This window comes from Dermacentor silvarum, chromosome 7 (assembly GCF_013339745.2).
Source record: "Dermacentor silvarum isolate Dsil-2018 chromosome 7, BIME_Dsil_1.4, whole genome shotgun sequence".
NCBI lineage: Eukaryota > Metazoa > Arthropoda > Arachnida > Ixodida > Ixodidae > Dermacentor > Dermacentor silvarum.
Genome location: NC_051160.1, coordinates 12,366,975 through 12,382,718, shown reverse-complemented (window position 1 = coordinate 12,382,718; position 15,744 = coordinate 12,366,975). Strand labels below are relative to the sequence as shown.

Here is a 15,744-nt window from a genome sequence, read left to right as displayed (position 1 = left end):
GCTCAGAACAGGGGTGGGCAGAAGTTCTTGCAATCTTTCACGGACAGGGGATGTATCGAATTACACGACCTCCTTCTGGATAGACAAGACCCGTGGTCCGTCCAGTTCACATGACAGCAACTTCAGTCGGGGTGGAAGTAGCGGCCAGTGGCGTTTTTTTCTCTCTTGTTGCGCAAGCCTTTCGTCGTCTTGCACGGCCATGTCACGTCTCTCGTTGTTGTTATTTTTTGTTTACACCGCACAGGCTGGCGCGGTCCATTCTTGTTTGTCTTCGCCCACCGGCCTATTCTCTGGCGTGGCGTCTCGGCAGATTGGACTCCAAGTGTAGGGACTATGGTCAACATACTTACCTTCCATTCCCCCCACTTCTCCTTACCCTTCGAGTATCACCTGCTACTGCCGAAGTGTATCAGACGATATCTGCTACGCGATCGTTTTTATCTCTCGTTTTTTTTTTTTCTTTTTTTTTTTGTGCGGGCAAGTTTCGGCATCAACACGTGTTCGCAACATTCCTGTGCAGTCTTGTCAGCCCTGACGCATACGTAAAGGCACATGAAAAGTAGTTGTGTTCTTACTTGCGATAGCAAGTTATAGCTAGTGTTTTCATTAGTTCGTGATGCATCCTGTGCAAAGCTTCTTGTATGTCATGTATGTGCGTCTGAGATCTGTAGTTATACGCTAAATTTTACTCGCAAGAGTAAGTTATACTTAGTGCTTGCAGTGCATGTTTCGTGATTTTTTTTTTTTGTCTGAAGCCTTCTGCGTGTCATTTGTCTAAACACATGAACGAAAAAGGCACATAGAAAGGTGGGTCAAGACTCAAATGGTGGGCACCAAAATCTCGGAAGCAACAGCCACGATTCACCCAGTGCGCGCTAGATGATGCCACAATACCGCACCGCAGAAACAAATATAGTTCATAAGTGTAAATGGCGCAAAACACACCGGATGGCAAACAACAAGACTCGACACATACACGCGCGCTGTCTTCATCCTGTGTGTTTTACGCCATTTACAATTACACACCCAAACCAAATTCGGCCAGTTCTATGTCTTAAAGCACACACGTGCTAAATCACAAATGCTCATAGTATCAGTTGGTTTTATGCGAAGAGTTTTGATATATTTTTTTGTCTTCCTTTCTTTGTTCATTTATTGTGCACACCTCTCTCCACGCATCGTCTCGGATAGAAGTTGTTGCGCATGTGTACACAGCCAGCATTTCGAAATGCTTGTGGTTGCGCGCGCCTATACGTGAGTCATTCGTGAATACCGAAGGTTACGCCACTTACAGACGGGGACGCGGCACTGAGATTAGACGTGCGTATGGGGGCGATGTCCACTTCGCTGTATATTTGGAGTACATGACTCCGGCAACGCGAGATGAAAGAGCCAATCGATATGGGCGCTGTTTCGAAACGGAGCTATTGGCCGCGAGATCGACCTAGAGGTGGCAGCACTGTCGCCGCGTTAGTGCAGACATGGCGGCCGGCGGCCCGCAGTGGAACTATATCGCCCAGAATTTACTATACCTCGGCTCCTCTACGGGAAAAACGCGGGACAGTGAGAGAGGGTCTCCTGATGATGATTATTATAATGGTGATGATAATTATTACGATGATGATGACGTCTATTGGCATTCCCTTTGAAACGGGGCGGAGACAAATGGTCACCTGCCCGCGTGATTTAATCAGGTTTTACTACCTTCAATCCCAATCTAGTATTCTGCCTGTCTGACCTCGATCTTGAACGTCATATTTGAAAGCTCTAGCTATCACTGTATTGTGCCGTTACTTACAGTTGCAGTGACTCCTGTTCTATCAATCTCTTCCTCGCATTTTTTTTTTCACCATCTCTTCCTTACCTCGACTGCTTCCTTCCAGGTTCTTTGAATCGCAACGTTTCCGGAAGGTGCACACTCCTCACGGGTATCGCTGAATGAATATCTTGGCATCACCATTACGATGTGCCGAGTATATTGCGTTCTTTTTTTTTTTGCAGCAAAGACATGCCTCATGATCCTGTGGCGCATATTTGCTCCGGTATATTTCTGTCTTCGGGCAGCCCGTTCGGGCCTCAAGGAGGCGAGCACAGCACTGGCCTTTGCGTCACCATACAGATTTTCCCTCCCGATTTCTTTCTTGCTACTATTGTAAATCTCCATGGACTTTTTTGTTTCCATCCTTTGTATCCAATTTGCCTTCTCTGTTTCTCTCGCTTTCTTTTTTGTGACTCCAGGTTGCCCATTTACAGTTTCAACTACTCTCTACTTGGTTGCAACTTTCTTTACCTCTTCCTCCATTCCGTGTCCACGCTTTTGAGGTACAGATATTTGTGCACTTTAGCTGGCCATTTCCTTTCATCCGTGTTCTTTAGTCTTTCTTCAAAACTAATTTTGCGCTGCGCTTCTGTGACTTCAAAAGAAGCCAAACATATGTCACCTTGCACTGCCTCATTTGTGGTTTTACCGTGGGCCCCAGAGCCAGTGGGCCCACCGACCTTAGGTTAATTTCCAACCCCGACGACAATTCTGATTTAAAGCCCAGAATGACATTTGCGAACGTCAGTGCTGGCACCATTACACTTCTCATATTTCCTCGCACCACCTGCTATTTATTGTAGCCCCAAAATTATCCTGTTTGATTATTGCTGCATTCCGCTTCCCTTTCATTTTTTTGGTTATCTTGGCGGACGCTTGAGTATGTATTTCCATCGTTTATGTAGACGCCCATGTATTTATTTAGTTTGACAATGGGTATGACTTCCTGTTGAATTGATACCACGTCATTAATAGTATCTTCCTTAAAGATCTTAATTACCTATTTTTGTGCTAAACTTAAGGCCTAGATTTGTTCGCTGCGTTGCCACTTGTAATCGCAAGTCTCTGTAAATCACTTGCATTCTCCGCTTTTCCGCTAGTAGCACTATGTGGCCCACATAGACCAGCCTAGGGACCTTCTGTTGCACATTTTGCCCCTTTGTCATCTTTATGAGACCGAGCGCGACATTCTCCGGAGTGTGTTAAACCGATTACACAGGAGACCGTTTTCAGAGACAAAGATTCTTGGATGGTGGCCCCACGCGTTCGCAGGCTTACAACGCGACGCGGGCATTGTTACAGTTCATGAAGTCGACTGGCCTCAGTGACCGATTGTGAAGTGTTGGACAACCGCACGTGTTCATACTGCGAGTACTTTCTTCCCTCTCTCTCTCCTTTCTTTTCATCCCTTTAAACCCCTTCCCCGTATAGGGTAGCAAACCGGACGTGCGTCTGGTTAACCTCCCTGCCTTTCCTTTCTTCTTTTTCCTCCTCCTCCTCCTCCTTGTCCCTTACGGATGTAAAATGGACCAAAATCTGATTTCACTGCTTCCCACTCGTCTTTCAATGCCTTTAGCATAAAGCTTGAACAACAATGTTGCTGGCAGTTGCGTTCGGCTCCTGGCGGTGGTATGGTGACAGGGCATTCAATTTCTTCTATCTCCTCCAACAATAAACCGATGTGAAAAATTTTTTCGGGTAAAGCGATCTTTAGACGGCGTTTTAGAACCTCCAGTGTATAACTAAAATTTACAATGGCACCTGGTGAGGGGCCCTTTAAGCCAACCAGGCAAGATAATGAGAAAGAAGGGGCACCCCCATTGTTCACCTCTGGTCGACCTTCGCGCAACAGCGACTGAATAGAAGCGTCAGGGATGGACTAGAAGCCCACACACTTTCGACCACCCTTCACTGGAACACGCAGATTGCTCTTCTTACTGAATGGCTCACACGAGGCCCTCGGCCTTGGCCAATTGCATCAAGTTGGTGCGGCACTGTTTTGGTGAAGTTCGCGCCGAGTGTATGATATAAAAATGTAGGATTTCTTGGTTTACTGCATTGTTAAGCCTACAGTGCGAACACACTAGCGACAAACTGACAGACTGAGACACCGCTCTGCGTTATTATCAACCATTTAAATTCTGGAACAACTACCATGTATAACTTCAGCTTCCCGCCAGTATCACGACCGAATTGAACTCGCATGCGCAAGAAAGCTATAGCAGTTGGCATTAAATCAAATAGCAAAAGAAGCGCGATAGTATTATACATGCGAAGAGCTTAACAATGTCCCAACATAGCCAGCAATATAGTAACAGTAAACAGCCAGCTGAAACTGTCAATCTAACCATGGCCTCCAAATTCGGGCGGCGCCGGCGGGATTTCGCGCCTACCAGTCTCGGAGGTTATGATCTACATCCTGCAGCGCTCGTACAGCAGTAAAGCAATAAAGAAACAAAAAAAAAACTGTTGTGCAAACGTTGTCGGCGGCGTGGACATCATTGCCTCCTCTGGCTTGTGCAACCGATTGCTTGGGAGAAAGCTGCTCTTGTTCGTGCGTCCAAGGGCACTCACTCTTTCGAGCAGCACGACAGGTTGCGACACTAGCTCATTTCGTCTGCCGGTGGACAAAGGCAAACACAAACGGTCTGCTTGCATGCGCTTAGCTGACTCGTAAGCGTTATCAGTCTCAAGCAGACACTCTGTTGCAGTTTCATTATCCGGCATTGTAATTTCAGTGTAGTGTCCGTCCATCCGTCCGGCCGTCTGCACGCATACGTGTGTGAGCGTGAGAGCGACGGAGATTGAACGAAAACCTATGTTTGGCGAAGGTTTTGTTCTCGCTTAGCAAACGCCTCTGACTTCACGCGCAAGCAACAAGACTTTTCGCCAATAATCCTTGTTATCAACATTTACCAATAGGATCGCAGTCGCTACCAAGGTCGATCCATATAGGTCGTGAAACTTGAAACGAAAAGAGTGCCAAAAACCTATTGCTATAGAGACATCAGGTAGTGCAGCGCGATGGAAACGCGACTAGCCGAGGTGGGGACAAACACTGAAATAAAATAAGCTTATGAGGGAAAAAATGTTTTTAAAATTTTAAGGCAGAATACTGCCTATTAAAGAAACAATTAACTGTGATATAATTTTGGTGGTCCTAAAAATGCAACTCTACATTTTCTCTATTTTACAATATAAAAGCTGGTTCTTGGTGTCCCACACAAGGCTAGTGCTTCTGGCGCAAGATTTAGCCGATCTGTGCAAGCCTCTGTACAGCTTTTATGTCGTGCGGAATGGCGCTGGTGAATTGAGAGCGGCGGCTTGGTCCAGTTTTTTTTTTTTTTTTTTCCTTGCGTGTTTGCTCAAGGCATGGCGTGCTCTTCACTTTAAATTTTGCCGGAACTAGCACACGGCATTTATTGGCATAAGAAGATGTGACTGCAGACTGTGCGTTTACCATGCATCTTGACGCCGTTGCCACCGACGTGCTGTGTCCTTCCTCAACGTTGAAAGCGGATCGCTACACGAGGAAACGCCTTGCAGTTTTTCTTTTACTCTTCGTATCAGAAGCTCTTAGCGCACTACAGGCAGCAATATTGGTATGCTGAACTGCTTTTTCAATGATAACACGGTCCAATGCTGTCTTGTCTGATTACTGTCTCATATGAATACACCGCGTTGCAAAGAATTTTGAGTGCTTCGAAGATTCTGTGAATAGGTTTCGCATATTTTGCAATATTGTGACTCTGTGTTGGCCATATTACTTTTCATTCATCGAAACATATTTTCTTATTCGGTCATGTTCATTGGCTTTATAGTTCTATGCTAATAAAATTGAAGCGGCGTTTGAAACCTCTTTCACGCTGACATTCATTCCCATTGTAGTTCCTCGCGTTCTTAATGGACGTACAAAACCAATGGCCGTCATTACCATCATATGATTATGTTCACCATGAGACACAGACCACTCTTATGAAGACACTGAGGCAAGCTGCAAGCTCAGAAAGAAAAAACAAGAAAGAACGCGAACTTCGAGTAGCGCTCGAAATGCCCAGACCTTAAAAGAATTCAAACGTTCGCGCCAAGGAACGTAGATCACGACGCCACTTCTATTTCCGTCTGTGACGTCATTATTTTATTCTTTATTTTTTTCACAGAAGTTGTTCCCACGACACACAGATGGCGACGGTTGCAACACGCCGCCATTTTCTGGACATGTGGTCTTCTACGGAAGCTTCGCTACTAGTTTACATATACCGTGGTCGCTACTATTCCAAGCGCAGTGTTCTTTGCTGATTCAAGGTAGTGTATAAATTATCGACACTGGCCGAACATAGCTGATGCCAACGTTTCGACAAGGGGCTTGTCTTTGTCTAAGCAGCAAAGCAGTGGCGGCCTTGACGATTACTTTTTTTTGTTGATCTCTTCAAGCATCCATCTACCTGGAAACATCTGCCTCGCTCTGATAGAGCATGATTTCATAACATCTGGCCTTCAACACTGCGTTTTTTTTTTCCAGAGCAACTGACTATCGCATCGCGTAAAGATCTCGCTTGAAGACGCCGGCTTATGATCGTTCTTGCTTCGTAGCGCATAGAGCGGTGGTGTTGGCCCGGTTCGCCGATTCGAGAGAAAACGAAAATCATTATGCGGTTCATACGCCGGATAAAAGCGTTATTCTTCTTGTTCTTTTGATTTGTTTTTGTGCCGTTGACTCGCATGAATCATGTGGCGTGTCACGTGACGCGGCTATATACCGCCGGTCTACGAGAAACTTGTCACGCCATCATCACGCGTTGCACGCTATAGCAGTGCTCAGTAAAGCTTTATCTCGGCGCATGACTCAGGCATTGTTATAAGTAGAAAGTACGCCGAGCGCGTGACCTGAGTCGTTATTGAGACAGTACTGGGGCGCCTGTAGCACGTCTAGTACTCTGAATATCTTCATCGCTTGTAATTTGCCATGACTGGCAGAACAACTTCGAAAACTGGTGAATAGAAAATTGGCCGCACGGATCTCACTCATCGCCAATCACGATAGGTACGGTAGCACATTTTTCTTTTGCAGCTCTAGAAGTCTCAATAACTTATTTTAGGTGAAAATGATAATGCATTATGTATTGACACTTAGCATCATTTTCTTACGTTTCTGTGTCATTTCGTTTGATTTATTTTCTATCCTGAGATTATGCTTGTGTCGAATCGCAGGGAAATGCCGAACGTACCTCTTTACTGCTGCGTCGTTTTTATTATTATTGATTATTCACGCATACTACGAACGAAGGAACATCCTCACATCACTTTATGTCAGCTTCCTTTAATTAACGGTACAACTTATTGCTCGTGAAGAAGCCGGTGGCACATCAGTTACCAGCAGTTCCATTTTCATCCGATTACGTATATAACTCGAGAGTGACACACCGTCAAAGTTTGCTGCTAGCCTGCTTCTCTTTTCCTTTCAGTCCTGTTTATGTGAAATCATAATCATCATCAATTATTATTATTATTATTATTATTATTATTATTATTATTATTATTATTATTATTATTATTATTATTATTATTATTATTATTATTATTCTATTTCTTTCATCCTAACTTGATTGCGCTTTCAGTAGCGGACATAAGCAGATAGACTTAGTGGTCTTCCAGCTTCACTGAAAAGCTGCCCACCAAAGGTTTGCTCTGTTAGGAGCACGCGTGCCCCTCTGGTTTCCCGGAAATGCTTCACACTAGCCAACAGCGTCCCTTAATTTTATCTGGGCCGGACGTGGAGTGCACTTTCAGGAGCAGATCATGCTTAATTTGCTTTTCTCCGCGAAAGCGCGTTTCGCCGCATATGCAGCTTGTACTAAGGGAAAGTTATACATGTTGGTGACGCAAAGTGGGTAAGCCTTCATGTAGGCACCGCAGAGAACGAGTGAAGGGCTCCTAGGAAAACGTCAAGTAGCCTAACGCAATAAGCGTGTCCTCGATGCCGTTTATTTGCCAGCCAGCTAGCTCTTCTTCTATGCAGTCAAGCCAGAAGCTCCCTAGCGCAGACCTAATCGCTTGTCTATCCTTTTGATGAGCGCATTTAATAAAACATGAACATTATACTAAATTTATACACTTTGTAATTGTAACCAAAGTTCTTTCGGTTAAAGGTTTCGCGTACTTTCGTATTTCGTATTTTGGCTGCCTTTTACAGTGTAGTGCTGTCAACGGCACGACGACTATGATGACGATAGCAACAACACGACGACACTTCGCTGCCAAAGAAATGACAAATCTTAACCCCGTATTTTGTTTAGCCTGCCCATTAAAACAACTTAATGCACGTTGCACACAGATTCGCGCTGAAAATTCGTTCCTTCGAATACTACTGCTATAAAAATGTAGCCGTTTATATTTGTGTTAACACCCGCCGCGGTTGCTCAGTTAGCTAAGGCGTCGCGCTGCTGAGCACGAGGTCGCGGGATCGAATCCCGGCCGCGGCGACCGCATTTCGTTGGAGGTGAAATGCAAGAACGCCCTGTGCTTGCGTTGTAGTGCGCGTTAAAGAACCCCAGTGGTCAAAATTAATCTGGACCCCTCCACTACGGCGTGCCTCATAATCAGAACTGGTTTTGGCACGTAAAACCTCAGAAAGAAAGAGAAAGAATATTTGTGTTAAAGCGGTATGCGGCTTGTTTCCCGTTACCTCACTGTGTTTGGATAACCTATGTTTTACCATTCGTCCGAATTACGCACCCCAAACTGCAAGTCACCGCAGTTGACCTCAGCTGACCCCGTGAGGTGTTGTGCGGTCTTCTATTTAAACTTCAATTATTTAAAATCCTGATAGGTGTCAAGAGTTGTCGAGCTCATTATACATTGCTCCGTGACGCTTGGGACGTAAGCCAATCTGAGCAACTGATACATCAATGACAGTGTAGCTTTACAAGCGACTTAAGACGTGCCCATTAGCCGGATAATGCATCAATCATGACCAGATGGCGTCCGAGTTCCACAAGTTCCACGAAGTGCGAACGTCGTGCTATTGAACCGTGGTTGTGCCGACGGGTCCCTTCCCCATATACGTGCTGCATACTGGTGTCATACGAGACGGCCCGAATCTATTCCGTAATGCTTCTCGTATAATACGAGCTGGAATATCATACGGGGGGTAATTTTCGGAGCTGCACTACAGAGAGGGGGGAACAAGCGGTGAGATTTGTCCGTACGCAACGTGACTAAATACACTTACTTTTTGACAGCATTATCCGGGTCGTCGAGTCACGTCATGTCATTACCGTAGGGGTCGTTGTGCCGTTATCATCGCTATAGTCGTCCTCATCGCTCTCGTGCCATCATTGCGCTGCTGACTTGCCATGATCGCTCCCATCCGCGTTGTAAACTACCGTTGTTTCGGGGATGGCTTTCGTTTAAATGGCCCTCTACCATACTTAAACAAACTATATACATAGAATCTAAACGCTGTGTCTTTTCTCGTCGCAATGTAATCAAACTCGTGCCTCGCTGCTGCTTCTTTGCAGTAAGTCACGACCAAAACAGTACCGGCTTCTTAGAAGAATTGCTGATCGCCTTTTCGCTAAGCCCCTGTCTGAGGGACTAAAGAACAAGCCTCGTGCGCCCCAGGCGGAAGGCATTACGCTTGTCCGGTTATTCAGCCCATAATCTCCGCTAACGCCACTACTATACACAGCACAGAAGTGCGCATAAAAAGGAAATAAAGAAAAAGCAGGTGATTAGTAGAACTCGTTTAGGCTCGTAATTTATGGAGCGCATGGCGACTTCGCGATAAGCGCTTTCAGCGCGAACGATTCCCGGCCAGGCTTATAGTAGTGAGTGTTTTCAACGCGGAAATAGAGTGACAGTGCGCGCGTTTCAACCATGTTCTGGATTTTTACAGCGAAGCTGTTAAGGGCTCAGTCTTCGATGGTCGCGTCCGGATGTAGAAAAAAACTCTTGCAGTATGCTGTATGTGCGAGTGAAAGTGCGCGAGGGACGCGCGCTTTCACGGGAAGCGAGCGCACGGCGGAGACCAAACGCCACTTCTCCCGTCGCTCGAAAGGCCGTGGGGGGACGGGAGGGAGGGAGGGGAGGCGACGTTTAACTGCGGCACCAAGTGCGTATCTTGCGACCGGGCGCAAGGGGGACTGGCGACTCAATCTCCCACGCGAAAGAACAGCGGGAAAGCAGCGCGGACGAGAGGGGTTGCAGCTTCTGCTCTGCGAGCAACTTGTACTTTGCGCAGCGCCGGGCGGTCGCGCGCACCGTATTTTGAAAGCGATCTGCAACACGGCTCCTACCTTTGTATGCGCTGTGCTTTCGCCGCTCAGTTTCCGTTGAAGCGATAGACCGCATGAACCTTCGCTGGCTGCTGCTGGCGCACTCGCTCACGCCAGCGTTTTGACAGCGGTTGTGTGCGGTCACACAAACAACGCGCAGAACTGTTGTCGACGGCGGCGGCGTTTTGCCCGCGTTCGCACCGAACGCGCGCGGCGTTGGTTCATATATATTTCTCATTCTTTAATAGTTAAAGTAACCAATTACACCATCACATCTTAATATATTGTCATAATTGGAAATACATAATTCCTACCATAGTACAGCTTCGCTGGTCTTCCATCTTCACCCCAGTGGAAGGGCTGACAGTTGTCTTTCTCTCTCTCTTTTAAACTTACGCTACCCAACGGTGCTATCTAGTACCACCTTGAGAACAGAATACAGGCGCGTGTGTCACGTATGTGACAAGTTTACCCCAACTGACCGCATACTTACTGGGAGCACTCTTGCCTCCGCACATTTTAACTCGTTCAAACATATCCTACCCACGCCTCAGAGAGCTGGACCTCTTCTACCGCAAGAGCTGTTCGCTCTACACTCTACAGCCAGTAGTACTGTTGGCCCATACCAAACACGTCAACATGTCCAGACAAATATACTCGACACCACAACCCCAACAGCGGCGGCTCGGGACTTGTATTCCTCCTGAAATAATGTTTCCCTATCTAATATATATATATATATATATATATATATATATATATATATATATATATATATATGACTAGGGTTCTATGCATTTTTCATGTCCGTCAACAGATCTGCGTGTGCAAAAACTCAGCTCACGAATTTGATGCACAATCGCTTCATTCTACGCAAAAACTTATACGCCTCATCACTTGGATATGAATTTTCAGTATATTAGTTATCAATAGGCACCATTTTCAAGATAAGTAGATTTCTCAGGTAGATAATAAGGGTTTCTCAAAGACTTGCCGCTGTGCGACCCGCATCGGTCATGGCTACGCTCGCACCGCCCTCTGTTTGTCGTAGTTACAAGCGATTGCGTGCCTACTTTCCTTCCGCTCTCCCGGCGTGGCGGTCCCTTCGCGCGTGTCTAGTTTCCTCCGGCTCCCAGAGGTGGCGGTAGTCTTCCACGCGAATGTATGCCGACGATCAAGACCGCCGATCAAAAGAAAAGTGTGTGTGCGTGCGTCTTTCTTCGGGATGACCGCCGTCACCACTCAAGAGAAAAAAAAAATTGCTCATACCTTTGATCTAGGTTTTGTGTCATCTCTATGTCGTATGGTAAACTGCTTCGCTGGTACGTAATTCACCTTCACAGCAGTGGAACGGAGCGTGATATTGCTATTCAACTTTCTTCCGGTATCGATCTATTTGAAATTTGTTAGGTCCTTTGAGATATCTATAGTAGCCTTGTCAGGGCTCCTAATTAATACCAGCGGCTTTTGATAGAATATCTCTCTTTTTCCGTTGGCAGTTATTGATTATACTGGCTAAAAAGCTAAATGTCCACTTTCCTATTCTACATCAGGTCTTTGAAATCGTGCGTAAGACACACCCGTGCGACGGCTGTTTCGCAAATCATTTCGTGCTTTCGGATCTTTCCGCCTTTCAGCTATAGATAGAGTAGCTAATTATGCGGCTCTTCGAAAATTACACACGACCTCTGTCACAAAAGAAGAAAAAAGGTCAAGAGGCGAGGAAGTAAGAGGAAATAGCCCAAGTGCGTGATTCGTATCGTGCCCGCAATGAGCTGCAGGACGTCGAACAGTGTTTACTGGCCTTAGCGGAAGAGAGTCGCCCAAGGCAAATCGCGTGGCTGCCGATACATCTGAAGAATGCAAAGAGCGGCGCGTATACGTTGCAGGACTGCCATGGAGATCGGATGGGCGTCATTGTTATCGAGCGTGAAATACGATACCTTTAAGTAGCGAATTAAGTAAATTATAAACATGAAAAAAAAGAGACAGGATAGAGACATACAATGAACATTTAAATCATCGAATCATTCGAACAACCATGTACGTCGACTTTGTCTTCTTGAGCGTCGACACTAGGTTCACACTTTCCTTTTTTGCTTTATCATGTCTACCTGTGCTACTGTCACTCTACTTGCTGCAAGTGTGAGTGAGTGAGTGAGTGAGTGAGTGAGTGAGTGAGTGAGTGAGTGAGTGAGTGAGTGAGTGAGTGAGTGAGTGAGTGAGTGAGTGAGTGAGTGAGTGAGTGAGTGAGTGAGTGAGTGAGTGAGTGAGTGAGTGAGTGAGTGAGTGAGTGAGTGAGTGAGTGAGTGAGTGAGTGAGTGAGTGAATTACCTAAGAGCGTGTCAACCAGCTCTCATTGGGCACCGACTAACCCAAAGAATGACTCTAGCCGCGGCATTAGAATTGTAATATAACTCGGCCATTCGGCGTAATCCGCACATATGTTTGCAATATATGTGCAGGCTTGTTTGTGCACATATATACGTCACGTGTGTCACGTGTCACGGCGGAAAACTAGGTGGGGCGATGAAGTTAGGAAATTTGCAGGCGCAAGTTGGAATCAGCTAGCGCAAGAAAGGGTAATTGGAGATCACAGGGAGAGGCCTTCGTCCTGCAGTGGACGTAAATATAGGCTGATGATGTTACGTCACGTGTGCATGCACCACGTGTGTTTGTGACGCGAGTGTGTGTAACGAATGTCCGGCGCATGTACGCCATTGTCATGTATGTTCATCGCGCGTGTGCATCACTTGTGTTTGTGTCACGTGTGTGCGTAGGAATGTCACGTGTATGACACGGCAATGCCTTTGTGTCACGTGCGTTTGTGTAACATGTGTGGGCAAGTAATGTCAGGTGTGTGTCACGCGTGTACATGTGTCGTCACGCGCGGTCACGTGGCACGTCACGTGTCTGCGTAACGCATGAACACCACGCGTCAATTTTTCTTATCGACCGCTTTCTTTTGTTTGTCCAGGATCCCGCTTAATGGACGCACCCCGGCTGTCGACACCGACGGAGCAGAGTTAGTCCTGAGAGGAACGCGACCAGCGCTCCAGCAGGAGTGGAACACCGTCGTTCCATCCAGCACCGTCCTCCAGGCCTTTCCGCTCGGCCGAGTCACTCCGGGGGATCGATAAACCCCGGCGGCTCAACCTTACAAGGTGACGATGGCCGTCTTGCAAATTTGTCTATTCTTTCTTAATCGAAAAATTGACCGCAGTAACATTACGGTACGCTCATCTGTTACTCAACATAACTTTAGGGATTTGCAGTAGTTTCCTTGAACGTCAGAAATTTCGAAACTTCTGTCCAAAGTGAGGAATAGCGAACGTGAAAAATAAGCGAAGCGTGAATGGGTTCGTCTGCTCTCTTTTTTGTCAGACAGTTTCGTACAAAAATTATACTAAAGGTCGAAACTCTAGCGCTTCGAGTGGTCAACTACTAAGGGAATGATGGGTAATCCATAGACGTCTAATGCTCTTGCTTATGGCTTCTTACGTTTTTGTGCTGATATTTATTACACATCTATTTTTTTCTAAATTTGCAGGCCATCATAGTTTTCTAAGCATAGCAGGGCAATATGTTTTTGCGCACGGGCAGAATCATTTCGAATTGTTGCATTCCTGTTACGATATGCTGTTGCAAATCATCGATTCACAAAGTCACGCAGTTGTTTGAAGCCAGAGCGACGACGCTTAGGCAAGTTCATGCGTTCCCTCTAGTACTTTTATTGCAATTGCAATTATTTGGACAATCTAACGAATTAGAATAGAATAGAATAGAATCCACTTTATTTCCAACACACAAGTTGGGGGCCCCCCAGGCAAAAAGCTGTCTCAGACAGCTTGACGGGACCTGGGGGCCTACAGAGAGCAGCAGGCAGTGGATTTCACAAATTTGAACAATTTTACAGTACCCAGTACATACATACAATCATTATGAACAATTATTATGAACAATACATACAGTCATTGTGAAGAAGAAATGAACTTGCTCGATACAGGTACAGCATACATGGTGGACACTATCACAGAATGCATAAATACTGCAGGAAATGATACAGCCAGGAGAAGAAAAGACAAAAAGATCATTGCTTCATCAGGTAATCACGCACCTCTGATTTAAATGTGCCGACAGGGGCACTGAAATCGATGTGAGTTTTTAAGAGGTTGTATAGTGTTGGTATGCAGTAATCCAGCCTAGATCTACCGTAATTTGTGCGTGTACGCGGAACTGGTATTAGCCTGTTACGTATGCTGTAGTCATACGGGAAATGTTCTGTATCGCTTGGAAGTTTATTTCTATACATATAAAGAGATAGTTTATAATCGTATAACTTAGACGCTTTCAACATATTATGTTTAATGAATAGGGGACCAGTGGGTAATAGGCTCGGGGGTCCATTAAAGTTCTCAAAGCTTCTTAGTACTTTCTTTTGGAGCCGCTCCAGTTTGTTATAGTTGGTGGTTGTTGTAGTACCCCAAACTAAAGTACAATATGAAAGACGTGAGTAAAAATTAGCATAATATATTGCATACTTTATTTTCATTGGAATTAATTCCCTCAGTCTGTAGAGGCAGCCAACTGCTTTGCCTAATTCAATCGTGAGCTTATTAACATGCATGTTCCAAGACATTGTTTCTTCGAACCAAACCCCCAAAAATTTTCGGATGGAACGCGCTGCAGGGGCATTCCTTGAAAGTTTAGGGCGAGTTCGAAGTCACATTGTTTATTGAGCGGTTTAAAAATAATGTATTTCGTTTTTTTAATATTTAAGGTTAATCTATTTGAGTTCAACCACTGTTCAAGATTAATTAGGTAATTGTTTATCGTTGTGTTTAATTGAGCTAAAGTTGGTGCGGAAAAAAAATATTAGTATCATCAGCATACATGACCAGTTTCGGAGAATTAGGCACATCACATAAGTCATTGATGTAAAGTATAAACAATAAGGGCCCCAGAATCGACCCCTGAGGCACTCCGTGTTTTGCCACAGCAGTCGGAGATGACAAGTCACCGACCTTCACGCACTGTATTCTATTGTAAAGATAATTATTTATGAGATCATGGGCGACGCCACGTATACCATAGTCGTGCAGCTTTGACAGTAGAATATTATGGTTTACACAATCGAATGCTTTCCTTAAATCGATAAACAAACCCAGAGTGAAAAGTCTGTTTTCAATGTTGCTAAGAATTTCATCCTTGATTAGCAATAACGCCATTTCAGTAGATTTGCCTTTCTGGAAGCCATATTGTGAATCATTCACAACGCGGTATTTAGTGAGAAAGTTCCTGAGCCGTGTATTAATGACATTCTCAAAAACTTTGGACAAGATAGGCAGAACAGATATTGGTCGGTAGTTTGTTATATCACTGACGGCTCCACCTTTGTGAACAGGAGTTATACGCGCCAGTTTAAGGTCAGACGGAAATATACCAGTCTCTAACATTTGATTAATTATGAATGTGAGCGGTAAGGCTATGATAGACTTCACATGCTTAATAGGGACAGCGCTCAGGCCATCCAACCCGGCTGCTACATTGTTTCTAATTCTGGAAATGAAATTTGCGATTTCTTCTGCAGTAACCGGAGAAAGAATAATTGAATTAGCCAGTTTAGTACGTGCTAACAATGGCGTTTTA

General features: G+C 45.2%; 1 protein-coding gene across 2 annotated transcripts in view; it reads left to right on the top strand.

Moving 5' to 3' along the window:
• Positions 1-15,744, top strand: part of LOC119457564 (neuroglobin-like) — a 262,693-nt gene that overhangs the window by 231,553 nt on the left and 15,396 nt on the right. For both annotated transcript variants that reach the window (XM_037719171.2, XM_037719172.2), the window contains exon 3: positions 13,073-13,259. The gene's annotated coding sequence lies outside the window, so the exon portion shown is untranslated. The remainder of the gene's footprint in view (positions 1-13,072; positions 13,260-15,744) is intronic.